Source organism: Crinia signifera, unplaced genomic scaffold, assembly GCF_055691185.1.
Source record: "Crinia signifera unplaced genomic scaffold, ASM5569118v1 HAP2_SCAFFOLD_80, whole genome shotgun sequence".
Taxonomy (NCBI): Eukaryota; Metazoa; Chordata; class Amphibia; order Anura; family Myobatrachidae; genus Crinia; species Crinia signifera.
The window spans coordinates 51,714-73,081 of NW_028142708.1; the positions used below are offsets into that span (position 1 = coordinate 51,714).

The 21,368-nt window shown below is 51.5% G+C and overlaps 13 non-coding genes across 13 annotated transcripts; all 13 read left to right on the forward strand.

Annotated features, from left to right (window-relative positions):
- Nucleotides 1-1,035: 1,035 nt before the first annotated feature.
- Nucleotides 1,036-1,154, forward strand: LOC146056507 (5S ribosomal RNA). Its single transcript, XR_014469294.1, has one exon. It is a non-coding gene; the product is annotated as a 5S ribosomal RNA (ribosomal RNA).
- An 816-nt stretch (nucleotides 1,155-1,970) lies between these two features.
- LOC146056508 (5S ribosomal RNA) lies at nucleotides 1,971-2,089 on the forward strand. Its single transcript, XR_014469295.1, has one exon. It is a non-coding gene; the product is annotated as a 5S ribosomal RNA (ribosomal RNA).
- A 1,714-nt stretch (nucleotides 2,090-3,803) lies between these two features.
- LOC146056509 (5S ribosomal RNA) lies at nucleotides 3,804-3,922 on the forward strand. The gene has a single exon (XR_014469296.1). It is a non-coding gene; the product is annotated as a 5S ribosomal RNA (ribosomal RNA).
- Nucleotides 3,923-5,811: 1,889 nt separating this feature from the next.
- On the forward strand, nucleotides 5,812-5,930 carry LOC146056510 (5S ribosomal RNA). The gene has a single exon (XR_014469297.1). It is a non-coding gene; the product is annotated as a 5S ribosomal RNA (ribosomal RNA).
- Nucleotides 5,931-7,822: 1,892 nt separating this feature from the next.
- On the forward strand, nucleotides 7,823-7,941 carry LOC146056496 (5S ribosomal RNA). The gene has a single exon (XR_014469286.1). It is a non-coding gene; the product is annotated as a 5S ribosomal RNA (ribosomal RNA).
- A 1,705-nt stretch (nucleotides 7,942-9,646) lies between these two features.
- On the forward strand, nucleotides 9,647-9,765 carry LOC146056511 (5S ribosomal RNA). The gene has a single exon (XR_014469298.1). It is a non-coding gene; the product is annotated as a 5S ribosomal RNA (ribosomal RNA).
- An 824-nt stretch (nucleotides 9,766-10,589) lies between these two features.
- LOC146056513 (5S ribosomal RNA) lies at nucleotides 10,590-10,708 on the forward strand. Its single transcript, XR_014469300.1, has one exon. It is a non-coding gene; the product is annotated as a 5S ribosomal RNA (ribosomal RNA).
- Nucleotides 10,709-12,419: 1,711 nt separating this feature from the next.
- On the forward strand, nucleotides 12,420-12,538 carry LOC146056514 (5S ribosomal RNA). The gene has a single exon (XR_014469301.1). It is a non-coding gene; the product is annotated as a 5S ribosomal RNA (ribosomal RNA).
- A 1,711-nt stretch (nucleotides 12,539-14,249) lies between these two features.
- On the forward strand, nucleotides 14,250-14,368 carry LOC146056515 (5S ribosomal RNA). The gene has a single exon (XR_014469302.1). It is a non-coding gene; the product is annotated as a 5S ribosomal RNA (ribosomal RNA).
- Nucleotides 14,369-16,269: 1,901 nt separating this feature from the next.
- On the forward strand, nucleotides 16,270-16,388 carry LOC146056516 (5S ribosomal RNA). Its single transcript, XR_014469303.1, has one exon. It is a non-coding gene; the product is annotated as a 5S ribosomal RNA (ribosomal RNA).
- Nucleotides 16,389-18,102: 1,714 nt separating this feature from the next.
- Nucleotides 18,103-18,221, forward strand: LOC146056518 (5S ribosomal RNA). Its single transcript, XR_014469304.1, has one exon. It is a non-coding gene; the product is annotated as a 5S ribosomal RNA (ribosomal RNA).
- An 824-nt stretch (nucleotides 18,222-19,045) lies between these two features.
- On the forward strand, nucleotides 19,046-19,164 carry LOC146056519 (5S ribosomal RNA). Its single transcript, XR_014469305.1, has one exon. It is a non-coding gene; the product is annotated as a 5S ribosomal RNA (ribosomal RNA).
- A 1,898-nt stretch (nucleotides 19,165-21,062) lies between these two features.
- Nucleotides 21,063-21,181, forward strand: LOC146056520 (5S ribosomal RNA). Its single transcript, XR_014469306.1, has one exon. It is a non-coding gene; the product is annotated as a 5S ribosomal RNA (ribosomal RNA).
- The last annotated feature ends 187 nt before the right edge of the window (nucleotides 21,182-21,368 follow it).

The window sequence follows — 21,368 nt, forward strand, 5'->3', positions numbered from 1 at the left end:
GGCTTCAAGAAGAGAGGCTAAGGGTTTGGCTGCGGTAAAAGGTTAGCGTTAGGAGGGCGTAACATACTTACCCGCCCAGGTGATGGAATTCGGTCATGTGACCACTGTCATTCTAAACGTCGGTCTCCCGTACCCAAATCGTATAACGGTATCACACACTATGGAGTCTTTGTGCTAAGCCTTGGAGAAAGATAAAGTATCAACCAACCCGCTCCTTACACTGCTTTGTCAAACATAACCTGTAACATGGCAGTTAGGAGCTGATTGGCTGCTACTTTATCTCTCTCCACTGTATCTCTCTCTCCAGTACATAGACCCTCTGTCGACTCCACAGCAATGGATGATTGCGGACATAGAAATGGTTCTGTTTCAACAATGTACTGTACTGAGTCCGCATGCTACCTCCTCTCTGAAACAGAAGTACAGCTCCCCACTTCTGCGTGGAACCACAAGTCTCAGCCAGCCTTCTTGGTAGTCTCTGAGTCACGCTGCTCGTTGGCGTCTCTCATCGGCTACCACCGTTCCCCCTCCAGCTGCTCTTTTACTTTTAAATCAACTTTATGCGAAATGACGCTGCGCGCTTCTATGCCCTTTTTTAAAAATGGCCTAATCGGAGTAGGATCTGACAGGCCACAAAATGGCTGCCATCAGAATGCCCTGGAAAGTGATGGCTTCAGAAAGTAGCATATTACGTGTTGGTGGGACGGGTCTGTAAGTCATACCTCACAACGTCAGGGAATCACGGTGCAGCCATCTTTTCTGGGCCTCAATGCCTTGTGTGGGCCCACGTCTGCAAGGTTTCAGCAGCAGCAGCAGCAGCACCTGAAGTGCACAGGAATCTGTCTGCAACACTAATGCTAATTACAGACACTTGCCCGAGTCCTCGGTGTGTTCCTGGCTCCCAGCAACCCCCCCTCCCCAGCCACGGCCTGGACTCTGTGCAAAGCTGCCCACAGTGAGACAGCCTCCAGTCACAAGCAGACCAGCGCTGTCCCGAAGGCACGTAGAAAAGGAGCAAATGTGAGGCTGGTCTCTGCCTACGGCCACACCACCCTGAACACGCCCGATCTCGTCTGATCTCGGAAGCTAAGCAGGGTCAGGCCTGGTTAGTACTTGGATGGGAGACCGCCTGGGAATACCAGGTGCTGTAGGCTTTTGCTTTTCTAGCCTGCAACCAGCAGGAGGCGCTCACGCCAGCTTACTTTTCTTCTTCTTCACTTGATCACATTTTTCTTTCTTTCTGTCTTTTCTTCTTTCTTTCCTCCACTACACCAGCAGGTAGCAGCACCTGGGGTTGCCGACGCAGTCAAATGGCAGCACATACCGCACAGGGATTTCCTGCAGCAACACAGAGTGCAGTAAAAGCGTCGCCCAGCACACAGGTTATTCCGCCGCCTCAAACACGGGCAAAGTGTTTGCCCTAAACCTGAATCCACTGCATTGCTGGACATCACATCATCCACGTGTCAGTCCGTCCCATATATCTGGAGCACAGCCACAATGCAGCTGTTGTCTGGACGGAATGTCCCAGTGAATCCGGCATGGCTGCACTTTTTATTTATGACGCGACCACGCGGCAGACACAGAAACCGGCTGCATTGGAACATGTGCACCTGCGGTGATCTTAACGGCATCAGGTGTTTCGCTAAAGAGGAGACAAGGCAACGTGTCGGCATTCTCAAACTGCCGACAGAATGATTAAGACAAATTCTATATACGCATAGTACAGAAAAAATATCCAGAGTCTGAAATCCCGACAGCCGCCATCCCAAACGTATGTATGCCGGGGAGGGTCAGGCTGCGGCGGGGAGGGTTAGGCTTCAAGAAGAGAGGCTAAGGGTTTGGCTGCGGTAAAAGGTTAGGCCTGGACTCTGTGCAAAGCTGCCCACAGTGAGACAGCCTCCAGTCACAAGCAGACCAGCGCTGTCCCGAAGGCACGTAGAAAAGGAGCAAATGTGAGGCTGGTCTCTGCCTACGGCCACACCACCCTGAACACGCCCGATCTCGTCTGATCTCGGAAGCTAAGCAGGGTCAGGCCTGGTTAGTACTTGGATGGGAGACCGCCTGGGAATACCAGGTGCTGTAGGCTTTTGCTTTTCTAGCCTGCAACCAGCAGGAGGCGCTCACGCCAGCTTACTTTTCTTCTTCTTCACTTGATCACATTTTTCTTTCTTTCTGTCTTTTCTTCTTTCCTTCTTTCTTTCCTCCACTACACCAGCAGGTAGCAGCACCTGGGGTTGCCGACGCAGTCAAATGGCAGCACATACCGCACAGGGATTTCCTGCAGCAACACAGAGTGCAGTAAAAGCGTCGCCCAGCACACAGGTTATTCCGCCGCCTCAAACACGGGCAAAGTGTTTGCCCTAAACCTGAATCCACTGCATTGCTGGACATCACATCATCCACGTGTCAGTCCGTCCCATATATCTGGAGCACAGCCACAATGCAGCTGTTGTCTGGACGGAATGTCCCAGTGAATCCGGCATGGCTGCACTTTTTATTTATGACGCGACCACGCGGCAGACACAGAAACCGGCTGCATTGGAACATGTGCACCTGCGGTGATCTTAACGGCATCAGGTGTTTCGCTAAAGAGGAGACAAGGCAACGTGTCGGCATTCTCAAACTGCCGACAGAATGATTAAGACAAATTCTATATACGCATAGTACAGAAAAAATATCCAGAGTCTGAAATCCCGACAGCCGCCATCCCAAACGTATGTATGCCGGGGAGGGTCAGGCTGCGGCGGGGAGGGTTAGGCTTCAAGAAGAGAGGCTAAGGGTTTGGCTGCGGTAAAAGGTTAGCGTTAGGAGGGCGTAACATACTTACCCGCCCAGGTGATGGAATTCGGTCATGTGACCACTGTCATTCTAAACGTCGGTCTCCCGTACCCAAATCGTATAACGGTATCACACACTATGGAGTCTTTGTGCTAAGCCTTGGAGAAAGATAAAGTATCAACCAACCCGCTCCTTACACTGCTTTGTCAAACATAACCTGTAACATGGCAGTTAGGAGCTGATTGGCTGCTACTTTATCTCTCTCCACTGTATCTCTCTCTCCAGTACATAGACCCTCTGTCGACTCCACAGCAATGGATGATTGCGGACATAGAAATGGTTCTGTTTCACCAATGTACTGTACTGAGTCCGCATGCTACCTCCTCTCTGAAACAGAAGTACAGCTCCCCACTTCTGCGTGGAACCACAAGTCTCAGCCAGCCTTCTTGGTAGTCTCTGAGTCACGCTGCTCGTTGGCGTCTCTCATCGGCTACCACCGTTCCCCCTCCAGCTGCTCTTTTACTTTTAAATCAACTTTATGCGAAATGACGCTGCGCGCTTCTATGCCCTTTTTTAAAAATGGCCTAATCGGAGTAGGATCTGACAGGCCACAAAATGGCTGCCATCAGAATGCCCTGGAAAGTGATGGCTTCAGAAAGTAGCATATTACGTGTTGGTGGGACGGGTCTGTAAGTCATACCTCACAACGTCAGGGAATCACGGTGCAGCCATCTTTTCTGGGCCTCAATGCCTTGTGTGGGCCCACGTCTGCAAGGTTTCAGCAGCAGCAGCAGCAGCAGCAGCAGCACCTGAAGTGCACAGGAATCTGTCTGCAACACTAATGCTAATTACAGACACTTGCCCGAGTCCTCGGTGTGTTCCTGGCTCCCAGCAACCCCCCCTCCCCAGCCACGGCCTGGACTCTGTGCAAAGCTGCCCACAGTGAGACAGCCTCCAGTCACAAGCAGACCAGCGCTGTCCCGAAGGCACGTAGAAAAGGAGCAAATGTGAGGCTGGTCTCTGCCTACGGCCACACCACCCTGAACACGCCCGATCTCGTCTGATCTCGGAAGCTAAGCAGGGTCAGGCCTGGTTAGTACTTGGATGGGAGACCGCCTGGGAATACCAGGTGCTGTAGGCTTTTGCTTTTCTAGCCTGCAACCAGCAGGAGGCGCTCACGCCAGCTTACTTTTCTTCTTCTTCACTTGATCACATTTTTCTTTCTTTCTGTCTTTTCTTCTTTCCTTCTTTCTTTCCTCCACTACACCAGCAGGTAGCAGCACCTGGGGTTGCCGACGCAGTCAAATGGCAGCACATGCCGCACAGGGATTTCCTGCAGCAACACAGAGTGCAGTAAAAGCGTCGCCCAGCACACAGGTTATTCCGCCGCCTCAAACACGGGCAAAGTGTTTGCCCTAAACCTGAATCCACTGCATTGCTGGACATCACATCATCCACGTGTCAGTCCGTCCCATATATCTGGAGCACAGCCACAATGCAGCTGTTGTCTGGACGGAATGTCCCAGTGAATCCGGCATGGCTGCACTTTTTATTTATGACGCGACCACGCGGCAGACACAGAAACCGGCTGCATTGGAACATGTGCACCTGCGGTGATCTTAACGGCATCAGGTGTTTCGCTAAAGAGGAGACAAGGCAACGTGTCGGCATTCTCAAACTGCCGACAGAATGATTAAGACAAATTCTATATACGCATAGTACAGAAAAAATATCCAGAGTCTGAAATCCCGACAGCCGCCATCCCAAACGTATGTATGCCGGGGAGGGTCAGGCTGCGGCGGGGAGGGTTAGGCTTCAAGAAGAGAGGCTAAGGGTTTGGCTGCGGTAAAAGGTTAGCGTTAGGAGGGCGTAACATACTTACCCGCCCAGGTGATGGAATTCGGTCATGTGACCACTGTCATTCTAAACGTCGGTCTCCCGTACCCAAATCGTATAACGGTATCACACACTATGGAGTCTTTGTGCTAAGCCTTGGAGAAAGATAAAGTATCAACCAACCCGCTCCTTACACTGCTTTGTCAAACATAACCTGTAACATGGCAGTTAGGAGCTGATTGGCTGCTACTTTATCTCTCTCCACTGTATCTCTCTCTCCAGTACATAGACCCTCTGTCGACTCCACAGCAATGGATGATTGCGGACATAGAAATGGTTCTGTTTCAACAATGTACTGTACTGAGTCCGCATGCTACCTCCTCTCTGAAACAGAAGTACAGCTCCCCACTTCTGCGTGGAACCACAAGTCTCAGCCAGCCTTCTTGGTAGTCTCTGAGTCACGCTGCTCGTTGGCGTCTCTCATCGGCTACCACCGTTCCCCCTCCAGCTGCTCTTTTACTTTTAAATCAACTTTATGCGAAATGACGCTGCGCGCTTCTATGCCCTTTTTTAAAAATGGCCTAATCGGAGTAGGATCTGACAGGCCACAAAATGGCTGCCATCAGAATGCCCTGGAAAGTGATGGCTTCAGAAAGTAGCATATTACGTGTTGGTGGGACGGGTCTGTAAGTCATACCTCACAACGTCAGGGAATCACGGTGCAGCCATCTTTTCTGGGCCTCAATGCCTTGTGTGGGCCCTCGTCTGCAAGGTTTCAGCAGCAGCAGCAGCACCTGAAGTGCACAGGAATCTGTCTGCAACACTAATGCTAATTACAGACACTTGCCCGAGTCCTCGGTGCAGAGGCGTAACTAGATATTCGTGGGCCCCATAGCAAAAGTTTGTAAGGGCCCCCTATATATCAACTGATGGTGATAAATGTATGCAAAACATATTAGTTTGACAGCAAAGATGGGCCCCCTTCAGCTCTGGGCCCCATAGCAGCTGCACCCCTTGCACCTATGGTAGTTACGCCCCTGCCTCGGTGTGTTCCTGGCTCCCAGCAACCCCCCCTCCCCAGCCACGGCCTGGACTCTGTGCAAAGCTGCCCACAGTGAGACAGCCTCCAGTCACAAGCAGACCAGCGCTGTCCCGAAGGCACGTAGAAAAGGAGCAAATGTGAGGCTGGTCTCTGCCTACGGCCACACCACCCTGAACACGCCCGATCTCGTCTGATCTCGGAAGCTAAGCAGGGTCAGGCCTGGTTAGTACTTGGATGGGAGACCGCCTGGGAATACCAGGTGCTGTAGGCTTTTGCTTTTCTAGCCTGCAACCAGCAGGAGGCGCTCACGCCAGCTTACTTTTCTTCTTCACTTGATCACATTTTTCTTTCTTTCTGTCTTTTCTTCTTTCCTTCTTTCTTTCCTCCACTACACCAGCAGGTAGCAGCACCTGGGGTTGCCGACGCAGTCAAATGGCAGCACATGCCGCACAGGGATTTCCTGCAGCAACACAGAGTGCAGTAAAAGCGTCGCCCAGCACACAGGTTATTCCGCCGCCTCAAACACGGGCAAAGTGTTTGCCCTAAACCTGAATCCACTGCATTGCTGGACATCACATCATCCACGTGTCAGTCCGTCCCATATATCTGGAGCACAGCCACAATGCAGCTGTTGTCTGGACGGAATGTCCCAGTGAATCCGGCATGGCTGCACTTTTTATTTATGACGCGACCACGCGGCAGACACAGAAACCGGCTGCATTGGAACATGTGCACCTGCGGTGATCTTAACGGCATCAGGTGTTTCGCTAAAGAGGAGACAAGGCAACGTGTCGGCATTCTCAAACTGCCGACAGAATGATTAAGACAAATTCTATATACGCATAGTACAGAAAAAATATCCAGAGTCTGAAATCCCGACAGCCGCCATCCCAAACGTATGTATGCCGGGGAGGGTCAGGCTGCGGCGGGGAGGGTTAGGCTTCAAGAAGAGAGGCTAAGGGTTTGGCTGCGGTAAAAGGTTAGCGTTAGGAGGGCGTAACATACTTACCCGCCCAGGTGATGGAATTCGGTCATGTGACCACTGTCATTCTAAACGTCGGTCTCCCGTACCCAAATCGTATAACGGTATCACACACTATGGAGTCTTTGTGCTAAGCCTTGGAGAAAGATAAAGTATCAACCAACCCGCTCCTTACACTGCTTTGTCAAACATAACCTGTAACATGGCAGTTAGGAGCTGATTGGCTGCTACTTTATCTCTCTCCACTGTATCTCTCTCTCCAGTACATAGACCCTCTGTCGACTCCACAGCAATGGATGATTGCGGACATAGAAATGGTTCTGTTTCAACAATGTACTGTACTGAGTCCGCATGCTACCTCCTCTCTGAAACAGAAGTACAGCTCCCCACTTCTGCGTGGAACCACAAGTCTCAGCCAGCCTTCTTGGTAGTCTCTGAGTCACGCTGCTCGTTGGCGTCTCTCATCGGCTACCACCGTTCCCCCTCCAGCTGCTCTTTTACTTTTAAATCAACTTTATGCGAAATGACGCTGCGCGCTTCTATGCCCTTTTTTAAAAATGGCCTAATCGGAGTAGGATCTGACAGGCCACAAAATGGCTGCCATCAGAATGCCCTGGAAAGTGATGGCTTCAGAAAGTAGCATATTACGTGTTGGTGGGACGGGTCTGTAAGTCATACCTCACAACGTCAGGGAATCACGGTGCAGCCATCTTTTCTGGGCCTCAATGCCTTGTGTGGGCCCTCGTCTGCAAGGTTTCAGCAGCAGCAGCAGCAGCAGCACCTGAAGTGCACAGGAATCTGTCTGCAACACTAATGCTAATTACAGACACTTGCCCGAGTCCTCGGTGCAGAGGCGTAACTAGATATTCGTGGGCCCCATAGCAAAAGTTTGTAAGGGCCCCCTATATATCAACTGATGGTGATAAATGTATGCAAAACATATTAGTTTGACAGCAAAGATGGGCCCCCTTCAGCTCTGGGCCCCATAGCAGCTGCACCCCTTGCACCTATGGTAGTTACGCCCCTGCCTCGGTGTGTTCCTGGCTCCCAGCAACCCCCCCTCCCCAGCCACGGCCTGGACTCTGTGCAAAGCTGCCCACAGTGAGACAGCCTCCAGTCACAAGCAGACCAGCGCTGTCCCGAAGGCACGTAGAAAAGGAGCAAATGTGAGGCTGGTCTCTGCCTACGGCCACACCACCCTGAACACGCCCGATCTCGTCTGATCTCGGAAGCTAAGCAGGGTCAGGCCTGGTTAGTACTTGGATGGGAGACCGCCTGGGAATACCAGATGCTGTAGGCTTTTGCTTTTCTAGCCTGCAACCAGCAGGAGGCGCTCACGCCAGCTTACTTTTCTTCTTCTTCACTTGATCACATTTTTCTTTCTTTCTGTCTTTTCTTCTTTCCTTCTTTCTTTCCTCCACTACACCAGCAGGTAGCAGCACCTGGGGTTGCCGACGCAGTCAAATGGCAGCACATGCCGCACAGGGATTTCCTGCAGCAACACAGAGTGCAGTAAAAGCGTCGCCCAGCACACAGGTTATTCCGCCGCCTCAAACACGGGCAAAGTGTTTGCCCTAAACCTGAATCCACTGCATTGCTGGACATCACATCATCCACGTGTCAGTCCGTCCCATATATCTGGAGCACAGCCACAATGCAGCTGTTGTCTGGACGGAATGTCCCAGTGAATCCGGCATGGCTGCACTTTTTATTTATGACGCGACCACGCGGCAGACACAGAAACCGGCTGCATTGGAACATGTGCACCTGCGGTGATCTTAACGGCATCAGGTGTTTCGCTAAAGAGGAGACAAGGCAACGTGTCGGCATTCTCAAACTGCCGACAGAATGATTAAGACAAATTCTATATACGCATAGTACAGAAAAAATATCCAGAGTCTGAAATCCCGACAGCCGCCATCCCAAACGTATGTATGCCGGGGAGGGTCAGGCTGCGGCGGGGAGGGTTAGGCTTCAAGAAGAGAGGCTAAGGGTTTGGCTGCGGTAAAAGGTTAGCGTTAGGAGGGCGTAACATACTTACCCGCCCAGGTGATGGAATTCGGTCATGTGACCACTGTCATTCTAAACGTCGGTCTCCCGTACCCAAATCGTATAACGGTATCACACACTATGGAGTCTTTGTGCTAAGCCTTGGAGAAAGATAAAGTATCAACCAACCCGCTCCTTACACTGCTTTGTCAAACATAACCTGTAACATGGCAGTTAGGAGCTGATTGGCTGCTACTTTATCTCTCTCCACTGTATCTCTCTCTCCAGTACATAGACCCTCTGTCGACTCCACAGCAATGGATGATTGCGGACATAGAAATGGTTCTGTTTCAACAATGTACTGTACTGAGTCCGCATGCTACCTCCTCTCTGAAACAGAAGTACAGCTCCCCACTTCTGCGTGGAACCACAAGTCTCAGCCAGCCTTCTTGGTAGTCTCTGAGTCACGCTGCTCGTTGGCGTCTCTCATCGGCTACCACCGTTCCCCCTCCAGCTGCTCTTTTACTTTTAAATCAACTTTATGCGAAATGACGCTGCGCGCTTCTATGCCCTTTTTTAAAAATGGCCTAATCGGAGTAGGATCTGACAGGCCACAAAATGGCTGCCATCAGAATGCCCTGGAAAGTGATGGCTTCAGAAAGTAGCATATTACGTGTTGGTGGGACGGGTCTGTAAGTCATACCTCACAACGTCAGGGAATCACGGTGCAGCCATCTTTTCTGGGCCTCAATGCCTTGTGTGGGCCCACGTCTGCAAGGTTTCAGCAGCAGCAGCAGCAGCACCTGAAGTGCACAGGAATCTGTCTGCAACACTAATGCTAATTACAGACACTTGCCCGAGTCCTCGGTGTGTTCCTGGCTCCCAGCAACCCCCCCTCCCCAGCCACGGCCTGGACTCTGTGCAAAGCTGCCCACAGTGAGACAGCCTCCAGTCACAAGCAGACCAGCGCTGTCCCGAAGGCACGTAGAAAAGGAGCAAATGTGAGGCTGGTCTCTGCCTACGGCCACACCACCCTGAACACGCCCGATCTCGTCTGATCTCGGAAGCTAAGCAGGGTCAGGCCTGGTTAGTACTTGGATGGGAGACCGCCTGGGAATACCAGGTGCTGTAGGCTTTTGCTTTTCTAGCCTGCAACCAGCAGGAGGCGCTCACGCCAGCTTACTTTTCTTCTTCTTCACTTGATCACATTTTTCTTTCTTTCTGTCTTTTCTTCTTTCCTTCTTTCTTTCCTCCACTACACCAGCAGGTAGCAGCACCTGGGGTTGCCGACGCAGTCAAATGGCAGCACATACCGCACAGGGATTTCCTGCAGCAACACAGAGTGCAGTAAAAGCGTCGCCCAGCACACAGGTTATTCCGCCGCCTCAAACACGGGCAAAGTGTTTGCCCTAAACCTGAATCCACTGCATTGCTGGACATCACATCATCCACGTGTCAGTCCGTCCCATATATCTGGAGCACAGCCACAATGCAGCTGTTGTCTGGACGGAATGTCCCAGTGAATCCGGCATGGCTGCACTTTTTATTTATGACGCGACCACGCGGCAGACACAGAAACCGGCTGCATTGGAACATGTGCACCTGCGGTGATCTTAACGGCATCAGGTGTTTCGCTAAAGAGGAGACAAGGCAACGTGTCGGCATTCTCAAACTGCCGACAGAATGATTAAGACAAATTCTATATACGCATAGTACAGAAAAAATATCCAGAGTCTGAAATCCCGACAGCCGCCATCCCAAACGTATGTATGCCGGGGAGGGTCAGGCTGCGGCGGGGAGGGTTAGGCTTCAAGAAGAGAGGCTAAGGGTTTGGCTGCGGTAAAAGGTTAGGCCTGGACTCTGTGCAAAGCTGCCCACAGTGAGACAGCCTCCAGTCACAAGCAGACCAGCGCTGTCCCGAAGGCACGTAGAAAAGGAGCAAATGTGAGGCTGGTCTCTGCCTACGGCCACACCACCCTGAACACGCCCGATCTCGTCTGATCTCGGAAGCTAAGCAGGGTCAGGCCTGGTTAGTACTTGGATGGGAGACCGCCTGGGAATACCAGGTGCTGTAGGCTTTTGCTTTTCTAGCCTGCAACCAGCAGGAGGCGCTCACGCCAGCTTACTTTTCTTCTTCTTCACTTGATCACATTTTTCTTTCTTTCTGTCTTTTCTTCTTTCCTTCTTTCTTTCCTCCACTACACCAGCAGGTAGCAGCACCTGGGGTTGCCGACGCAGTCAAATGGCAGCACATACCGCACAGGGATTTCCTGCAGCAACACAGAGTGCAGTAAAAGCGTCGCCCAGCACACAGGTTATTCCGCCGCCTCAAACACGGGCAAAGTGTTTGCCCTAAACCTGAATCCACTGCATTGCTGGACATCACATCATCCACGTGTCAGTCCGTCCCATATATCTGGAGCACAGCCACAATGCAGCTGTTGTCTGGACGGAATGTCCCAGTGAATCCGGCATGGCTGCACTTTTTATTTATGACGCGACCACGCGGCAGACACAGAAACCGGCTGCATTGGAACATGTGCACCTGCGGTGATCTTAACGGCATCAGGTGTTTCGCTAAAGAGGAGACAAGGCAACGTGTCGGCATTCTCAAACTGCCGACAGAATGATTAAGACAAATTCTATATACGCATAGTACAGAAAAAATATCCAGAGTCTGAAATCCCGACAGCCGCCATCCCAAACGTATGTATGCCGGGGAGGGTCAGGCTGCGGCGGGGAGGGTTAGGCTTCAAGAAGAGAGGCTAAGGGTTTGGCTGCGGTAAAAGGTTAGCGTTAGGAGGGCGTAACATACTTACCCGCCCAGGTGATGGAATTCGGTCATGTGACCACTGTCATTCTAAACGTCGGTCTCCCGTACCCAAATCGTATAACGGTATCACACACTATGGAGTCTTTGTGCTAAGCCTTGGAGAAAGATAAAGTATCAACCAACCCGCTCCTTACACTGCTTTGTCAAACATAACCTGTAACATGGCAGTTAGGAGCTGATTGGCTGCTACTTTATCTCTCTCCACTGTATCTCTCTCTCCAGTACATAGACCCTCTGTCGACTCCACAGCAATGGATGATTGCGGACATAGAAATGGTTCTGTTTCACCAATGTACTGTACTGAGTCCGCATGCTACCTCCTCTCTGAAACAGAAGTACAGCTCCCCACTTCTGCGTGGAACCACAAGTCTCAGCCAGCCTTCTTGGTAGTCTCTGAGTCACGCTGCTCGTTGGCGTCTCTCATCGGCTACCACCGTTCCCCCTCCAGCTGCTCTTTTACTTTTAAATCAACTTTATGCGAAATGACGCTGCGCGCTTCTATGCCCTTTTTTAAAAATGGCCTAATCGGAGTAGGATCTGACAGGCCACAAAATGGCTGCCATCAGAATGCCCTGGAAAGTGATGGCTTCAGAAAGTAGCATATTACGTGTTGGTGGGACGGGTCTGTAAGTCATACCTCACAACGTCAGGGAATCACGGTGCAGCCATCTTTTCTGGGCCTCAATGCCTTGTGTGGGCCCACGTCTGCAAGGTTTCAGCAGCAGCAGCAGCAGCAGCAGCACCTGAAGTGCACAGGAATCTGTCTGCAACACTAATGCTAATTACAGACACTTGCCCGAGTCCTCGGTGTGTTCCTGGCTCCCAGCAACCCCCCCTCCCCAGCCACGGCCTGGACTCTGTGCAAAGCTGCCCACAGTGAGACAGCCTCCAGTCACAAGCAGACCAGCGCTGTCCCGAAGGCACGTAGAAAAGGAGCAAATGTGAGGCTGGTCTCTGCCTACGGCCACACCACCCTGAACACGCCCGATCTCGTCTGATCTCGGAAGCTAAGCAGGGTCAGGCCTGGTTAGTACTTGGATGGGAGACCGCCTGGGAATACCAGGTGCTGTAGGCTTTTGCTTTTCTAGCCTGCAACCAGCAGGAGGCGCTCACGCCAGCTTACTTTTCTTCTTCTTCACTTGATCACATTTTTCTTTCTTTCTGTCTTTTCTTCTTTCCTTCTTTCTTTCCTCCACTACACCAGCAGGTAGCAGCACCTGGGGTTGCCGACGCAGTCAAATGGCAGCACATACCGCACAGGGATTTCCTGCAGCAACACAGAGTGCAGTAAAAGCGTCGCCCAGCACACAGGTTATTCCGCCGCCTCAAACACGGGCAAAGTGTTTGCCCTAAACCTGAATCCACTGCATTGCTGGACATCACATCATCCACGTGTCAGTCCGTCCCATATATCTGGAGCACAGCCACAATGCAGCTGTTGTCTGGACGGAATGTCCCAGTGAATCCGGCATGGCTGCACTTTTTATTTATGACGCGACCACGCGGCAGACACAGAAACCGGCTGCATTGGAACATGTGCACCTGCGGTGATCTTAACGGCATCAGGTGTTTCGCTAAAGAGGAGACAAGGCAACGTGTCGGCATTCTCAAACTGCCGACAGAATGATTAAGACAAATTCTATATACGCATAGTACAGAAAAAATATCCAGAGTCTGAAATCCCGACAGCCGCCATCCCAAACGTATGTATGCCGGGGAGGGTCAGGCTGCGGCGGGGAGGGTTAGGCTTCAAGAAGAGAGGCTAAGGGTTTGGCTGCGGTAAAAGGTTAGCGTTAGGAGGGCGTAACATACTTACCCGCCCAGGTGATGGAATTCGGTCATGTGACCACTGTCATTCTAAACGTCGGTCTCCCGTACCCAAATCGTATAACGGTATCACACACTATGGAGTCTATGTGCTAAGCCTTGGAGAAAGATAAAGTATCAACCAACCCGCTCCTTACACTTCTTTGTCAAACATAACCTGTAACATGGCAGTTAGGAGCTGATTGGCTGCTACTTTATCTCTCTCCACTGTATCTCTCTCTCCAGTACATAGACCCTCTGTCGACTCCACAGCAATGGATGATTGCGGACATAGAAATGGTTCTGTTTCACCAATGTACTGTACTGAGTCCGCATGCTACCTCCTCTCTGAAACAGAAGTACAGCTCCCCACTTCTGCGTGGAACCACAAGTCTCAGCCAGCCTTCTTGGCAGTCTCTGAGTCACGCTGCTCGTTGGCGTCTCTCATCGGCTACCACCGTTCCCCCTCCAGCTGCTCTTTTACTTTTAAATCAACTTTATGCGAAATGACGCTGCGCGCTTCTATGCCCTTTTTTAAAAATGGCCTAATCGGAGTAGGATCTGACAGGCCACAAAATGGCTGCCATCAGAATGCCCTGGAAAGTGATGGCTTCAGAAAGTAGCATATTACGTGTTGGTGGGACGGGTCTGTAAGTCATACCTCACAACGTCAGGGAATCACGGTGCAGCCATCTTCTCTGGGCCTCAATGCCTTGTGTGGGCCCACGTCTGCAAGGTTACAGCAGCAGCAGCAGCAGCAGCAGCACCTGAAGTGCACAGGAATCTGTCTGCAACACTAATGCTAATTACAGACACTTGCCCGAGTCCTCGGTGTGTTCCTGGCTCCCAGCAACCCCCCCTCCCCAGCCACGGCCTGGACTCTGTGCAAAGCTGCCCACAGTGAGACAGCCTCCAGTCACAAGCAGACCAGCGCTGTCTCGAAGGCACGTAGAAAAGGAGCAAATGTGAGGCCGGTTTCTGCCTACGGCCACACCACCCTGAACACGCCCGATCTCGTCTGATCTCGGAAGCTAAGCAGGGTCAGGCCTGGTTAGTACTTGGATGGGAGACCGCCTGGGAATACCAGGTGCTGTAGGCTTTTGCTTTTCTAGCCTGCAACCAGCAGGAGGCGCTCACGCCAGCTTACTTTTTTTCTTCTTCTTCTTCACTTGATCACATTTTTCTTTCTTTCTGTCTTTTCTTCTTTCCTTCTTTCTTTCCTCCACTACACCAGCAGGTAGCAGCACCTGGGGTTGCCGACGCAGTCAAATGGCAGCACATGCCGCACAGGGATTTCCTGCAGCAACACAGAGTGCAGTAAAAGCGTCGCCCAGCACACAGGTTATTCCGCCGCCTCAAACACGGGCAAAGTGTTTGCCCTAAACCTGAATCCACTGCATTGCTGGACATCACATCATCCACGTGTCAGTCCGTCCCATATATCTGGAGCACAGCCACAATGCAGCTGTTGTCTGGACGGAATGTCCCAGTGAATCCGGCATGGTTGCACTTTTTATTTATGACGCGACCACGCGGCAGACACAGAAACCGGCTGCATTGGAACATGTGCACCTGCGGTGATCTTAACGGCATCAGGTGTTTCGCTAAAGAGGAGACAAGGCAACGTGTCGGCATTCTCAAACTGCCGACAGAATGATTAAGACAAATTCTATATACGCATAGTACAGAAAAAATATCCAGAGTCTGAAATCCCGACAGCCGCCATCCCAAACGTATGTATGCCGGGGAGGGTCAGGCTGCGGCGGGGAGGGTTAGGCTTCAAGAAGAGAGGCTAAGGGTTTGGCTGCGGTAAAAGGTTAGCGTTAGGAGGGCGTAACATACTTACCCGCCCAGGTGATGGAATTCGGTCATGTGACCACTGTCATTCTAAACGTCGGTCTCCCGTACCCAAATCGTATAACGGTATCACACACTATGGAGTCTTTGTGCTAAGCCTTGGAGAAAGATAAAGTATCAACCAACCCGCTCCTTACACTGCTTTGTCAAACATAACCTGTAACATGGCAGTTAGGAGCTGATTGGCTGCTACTTTATCTCTCTCCACTGTATCTCTCTCTCCAGTACATAGACCCTCTGTCGACTCTACAGCAATGGATGATTGCGGACATAGAAATGGTTCTGTTTCAACAATGTACTGTACTGAGTCCGCATGCTACCTCCTCTCTGAAACAGAAGTACAGCTCCCCACTTCTGCGTGGAACCACAAGTCTCAGCCAGCCTTCTTGGTAGTCTCTGAGTCACGCTGCTCGTTGGCGTCTCTCATCGGCTACCACCGTTCCCCCTCCAGCTGCTCTTTTACTTTTAAATCAACTTTATGCGAAATGACGCTGCGCGCTTCTATGCCCTTTTTTAAAAATGGCCTAATCGGAGTAGGATCTGACAGGCCACAAAATGGCTGCCATCAGAATGCCCTGGAAAGTGATGGCTTCAGAAAGTAGCATATTACGTGTTGGTGGGACGGGTCTGTAAGTCATACCTCACAACGTCAGGGAATCACGGTGCAGCCATCTTTTCTGGGCCTCAATGCCTTGTGTGGGCCCTCGTCTGCAAGGTTTCAGCAGCAGCAGCAGCAGCAGCACCTGAAGTGCACAGGAATCTGTCTGCAACACTAATGCTAATTACAGACACTTGCCCGAGTCCTCGGTGCAGAGGCGTAACTAGATATTCGTGGGCCCCATAGCAAAAGTTTGTAAGGGCCCCCTATATATCAACTGATGGTGATAAATGTATGCAAAACATATTAGTTTGACAGCAAAGATGGGCCCCCTTCAGCTCTGGGCCCCATAGCAGCTGCACCCCTTGCACCTATGGTAGTTACGCCCCTGCCTCGGTGTGTTCCTGGCTCCCAGCAACCCCCCCTCCCCAGCCACGGCCTGGACTCTGTGCAAAGCTGCCCACAGTGAGACAGCCTCCAGTCACAAGCAGACCAGCGCTGTCCCGAAGGCACGTAGAAAAGGAGCAAATGTGAGGCTTGTCTCTGCCTACGGCCACACCACCCTGAACACGCCCGATCTCGTCTGATCTCGGAAGCTAAGCAGGGTCAGGCCTGGTTAGTACTTGGATGGGAGACCGCCTGGGAATACCAGGTGCTGTAGGCTTTTGCTTTTCTAGCCTGCAACCAGCAGGAGGCGCTCACGCCAGCTTACTTTTCTTCTTCTTCACTTGATCACATTTTTCTTTCTTTCTGTCTTTTCTTCTTTCCTTCTTTCTTTCCTCCACTACACCAGCAGGTAGCAGCACCTGGGGTTGCCGACGCAGTCAAATGGCAGCACATGCCGCACAGGGATTTCCTGCAGCAACACAGAGTGCAGTAAAAGCGTCGCCCAGCACACAGGTTATTCCGCCGCCTCAAACACGGGCAAAGTGTTTGCCCTAAACCTGAATCCACTGCATTGCTGGACATCACATCATCCACGTGTCAGTCCGTCCCATATATCTGGAGCACAGCCACAATGCAGCTGTTGTCTGGACGGAATGTCCCAGTGAATCCGGCATGGCTGCACTTTTTATTTATGACGCGACCACGCGGCAGACACAGAAACCGGCTGCATTGGAACATGTGCACCTGCGGTGATCTTAACGGCATCAGGTGTTTCGCTAAAGAGGAGACAAGGCAACGTGTCGGCATTCTCAAACTGCCGACAGAATGATTAAGACAAATTCTATATACGCATAGTACAGAAAAAATATCCAGAGTCTGAAATCCCGACAGCCGCCATCCCAAACGTATGTATGCCGGGGAGGGTCAGGCTGCGGCGGGGAGGGTTAGGCTTCAAGAAGAGAGGCTAAGGGTTTGGCTGCGGTAAAAGGTTAGCGTTAGGAGGGCGTAACATACTTACCCGCCCAGGTGATGGAATTCGGTCATGTGACCACTGTCATTCTAAACGTCGGTCTCCCGTACCCAAATCGTATAACGGTATCACACACTATGGAGTCTTTGTGCTAAGCCTTGGAGAAAGATAAAGTATCAACCAACCCGCTCCTTACACTGCTTTGTCAAACATAACCTGTAACATGGCAGTTAGGAGCTGATTGGCTGCTACTTTATCTCTCTCCACTGTATCTCTCTCTCCAGTACATAGACCCTCTGTCGACTCCACAGCAATGGATGATTGCGGACATAGAAATGGTTCTGTTTCACCAATGTACTGTACTGAGTCCGCATGCTACCTCCTCTCTGAAACAGAAGTACAGCTCCCCACTTCTGCGTGGAACCACAAGTCTCAGCCAGCCTTCTTGGTAGTCTCTGAGTCACGCTGCTCGTTGGCGTCTCTCATCGGCTACCACCGTTCCCCCTCCAGCTGCTCTTTTACTTTTAAATCAACTTTATGCGAAATGACGCTGCGCGCTTCTATGCCCTTTTTTAAAAATGGCCTAATCGGAGTAGGATCTGACAGGCCACAAAATGGCTGCCATCAGAATGCCCTGGAAAGTGATGGCTTCAGAAAGTAGCATATTACGTGTTGGTGGGACGGGTCTGTAAGTCATACCTCACAACGTCAGGGAATCACGGTGCAGCCATCTTTTCTGGGCCTCAATGCCTTGTGTGGGCCCACGTCTGCAAGGTTTCAGCAGCAGCAGCAGCAGCAGCAGCAGCACCTGAAGTGCACAGGAATCTGTCTGCAACACTAATGCTAATTACAGACACTTGCCCGAGTCCTCGGTGTGTTCCTGGCGCCCAGCAACCCCCCCTCCCCAGCCACGGCCTGGACTCTGTGCAAAGCTGCCCACAGTGAGACAGCCTCCAGTCACAAGCAGACCAGCGCTGTCCCGAAGGCACGTAGAAAAGGAGCAAATGTGAGGCTGGTCTCTGCCTACGGCCACACCACCCTGAACACGCCCGATCTCGTCTGATCTCGGAAGCTAAGCAGGGTCAGGCCTGGTTAGTACTTGGATGGGAGACCGCCTGGGAATACCAGGTGCTGTAGGCTTTTGCTTTTCTAGCCTGCAACCAGCAGGAGGCGCTCACGCCAGCTTACTTTTCTTCTTCTTCACTTGATCACATTTTTCTTTCTTTCTGTCTTTTCTTCTTTCCTTCTTTCTTTCCTCCACTACACCAGCAGGTAGCAGCACCTGGGGTTGCCGACGCAGTCAAATGGCAGCACATGCCGCACAGGGATTTCCTGCAGCAACACAGAGTGCAGTAAAAGCGTCGCCCAGCACACAGGTTATTCCGCCGCCTCAAACACGGGCAAAGTGTTTGCCCTAAACCTGAATCCACTGCATTGCTGGACATCACATCATCCACGTGTCAGTCCGTCCCATATATCTGGAGCACAGCCACAATGCAGCTGTTGTCTGGACGGAATGTCCCAGTGAATCCGGCATGGCTGCACTTTTTATTTATGACGCGACCACGCGGCAGACACAGAAACCGGCTGCATTGGAACATGTGCACCTGCGGTGATCGTAACGGCATCAGGTGTTTCGCTAAAGAGGAGACAAGGCAACGTGTCGGCATTCTCAAACTGCCGACAGAATGATTAAGACAAATTCTATATACGCATAGTACAGAAAAAATATCCAGAGTCTGAAATCCCGACAGCCGCCATCCCAAACGTATGTATGCCGGGGAGGGTCAGGCTGCGGCGGGGAGGGTTAGGCTTCAAGAAGAGAGGCTAAGGGTTTGGCTGCGGTAAAAGGTTAGGCCTGGACTCTGTGCAAAGCTGCCCACAGTGAGACAGCCTCCAGTCACAAGCAGACCAGCGCTGTCCCGAAGGCACGTAGAAAAGGAGCAAATGTGAGGCTGGTCTCTGCCTACGGCCACACCACCCTGAACACGCCCGATCTCGTCTGATCTCGGAAGCTAAGCAGGGTCAGGCCTGGTTAGTACTTGGATGGGAGACCGCCTGGGAATACCAGGTGCTGTAGGCTTTTGCTTTTCTAGCCTGCAACCAGCAGGAGGCGCTCACGCCAGCTTACTTTTCTTCTTCTTCACTTGATCACATTTTTCTTTCTTTCTGTCTTTTCTTCTTTCCTTCTTTCTTTCCTCCACTACACCAGCAGGTAGCAGCACCTGGGGTTGCCGACGCAGTCAAATGGCAGCACATACCGCACAGGGATTTCCTGCAGCAACACAGAGTGCAGTAAAAGCGTCGCCCAGCACACAGGTTATTCCGCCGCCTCAAACACGGGCAAAGTGTTTGCCCTAAACCTGAATCCACTGCATTGCTGGACATCACATCATCCACGTGTCAGTCCGTCCCATATATCTGGAGCACAGCCACAATGCAGCTGTTGTCTGGACGGAATGTCCCAGTGAATCCGGCATGGCTGCACTTTTTATTTATGACGCGACCACGCGGCAGACACAGAAACCGGCTGCATTGGAACATGTGCACCTGCGGTGATCTTAACGGCATCAGGTGTTTCGCTAAAGAGGAGACAAGGCAACGTGTCGGCATTCTCAAACTGCCGACAGAATGATTAAGACAAATTCTATATACGCATAGTACAGAAAAAATATCCAGAGTCTGAAATCCCGACAGCCGCCATCCCAAACGTATGTATGCCGGGGAGGGTCAGGCTGCGGCGGGGAGGGTTAGGCTTCAAGAAGAGAGGCTAAGGGTTTGGCTGCGGTAAAAGGTTAGCGTTAGGAGGGCGTAACATACTTACCCGCCCAGGTGATGGAATTCGGTCATGTGACCACTGTCATTCTAAACGTCGGTCTCCCGTACCCAAATCGTATAACGGTATCACACACTATGGAGTCTTTGTGCTAAGCCTTGGAGAAAGATAAAGTATCAACCAACCCGCTCCTTACACTGCTTTGTCAAACATAACCTGTAACATGGCAGTTAGGAGCTGATTGGCTGCTACTTTATCTCTCTCCACTGTATCTCTCTCTCCAGTACATAGACCCTCTGTCGACTCCACAGCAATGGATGATTGCGGACATAGAAATGGTTCTGTTTCAACAATGTACTGTACTGAGTCCGCATGCTACCTCCTCTCTGAAACAGAAGTACAGCTCCCCACTTCTGCGTGGAACCACAAGTCTCAGCCAGCCTTCTTGGTAGTCTCTGAGTCACGCTGCTCGTTGGCGTCTCTCATCGGCTACCACCGTTCCCCCTCCAGCTGCTCTTTTACTTTTAAATCAACTTTATGCGAAATGACGCTGCGCGCTTCTATGCCCTTTTTTAAAAATGGCCTAATCGGAGTAGGATCTGACAGGCCACAAAATGGCTGCCATCAGAATGCCCTGGAAAGTGATGGCTTCAGAAAGTAGCATATTACGTGTTGGTGGGACGGGTCTGTAAGTCATACCTCACAACGTCAGGGAATCACGGTGCAGCCATCTTTTCTGGGCCTCAATGCCTTGTGTGGGCCCTCGTCTGCAAGGTTTCAGCAGCAGCAGCAGCAGCAGCAGCACCTGAAGTGCACAGGAATCTGTCTGCAACACTAATGCTAATTACAGACACTTGCCCGAGTCCTCGGTGCAGAGGCGTAACTAGATATTCGTGGGCCCCATAGCAAAAGTTTGTAAGGGCCCCCTATATATCAACTGATGGTGATAAATGTATGCAAAACATATTAGTTTGACAGCAAAGATGGGCCCCCTTCAGCTCTGGGCCCCATAGCAGCTGCACCCCTTGCACCTATGGTAGTTACGCCCCTGCCTCGGTGTGTTCCTGGCTCCCAGCAACCCCCCCTCCCCAGCCACGGCCTGGACTCTGTGCAAAGCTGCCCACAGTGAGACAGCCTCCAGTCACAAGCAGACCAGCGCTGTCCCGAAGGCACGTAGAAAAGGAGCAAATGTGAGGCTGGTCTCTGCCTACGGCCACACCACCCTGAACACGCCCGATCTCGTCTGATCTCGGAAGCTAAGCAGGGTCAGGCCTGGTTAGTACTTGGATGGGAGACCGCCTGGGAATACCAGGTGCTGTAGGCTTTTGCTTTTCTAGCCTGCAACCAGCAGGAGGCGCTCACGCCAGCTTACTTTTCTTCTTCTTCACTTGATCACATTTTTCTTTCTTTCTGTCTTTTCTTCTTTCCTTCTTTCTTTCCTCCACTACACCAGCAGGTAGCAGCACCTGGGGTTGCCGACGCAGTCAAATGGCAGCACATGCCGCACAGGG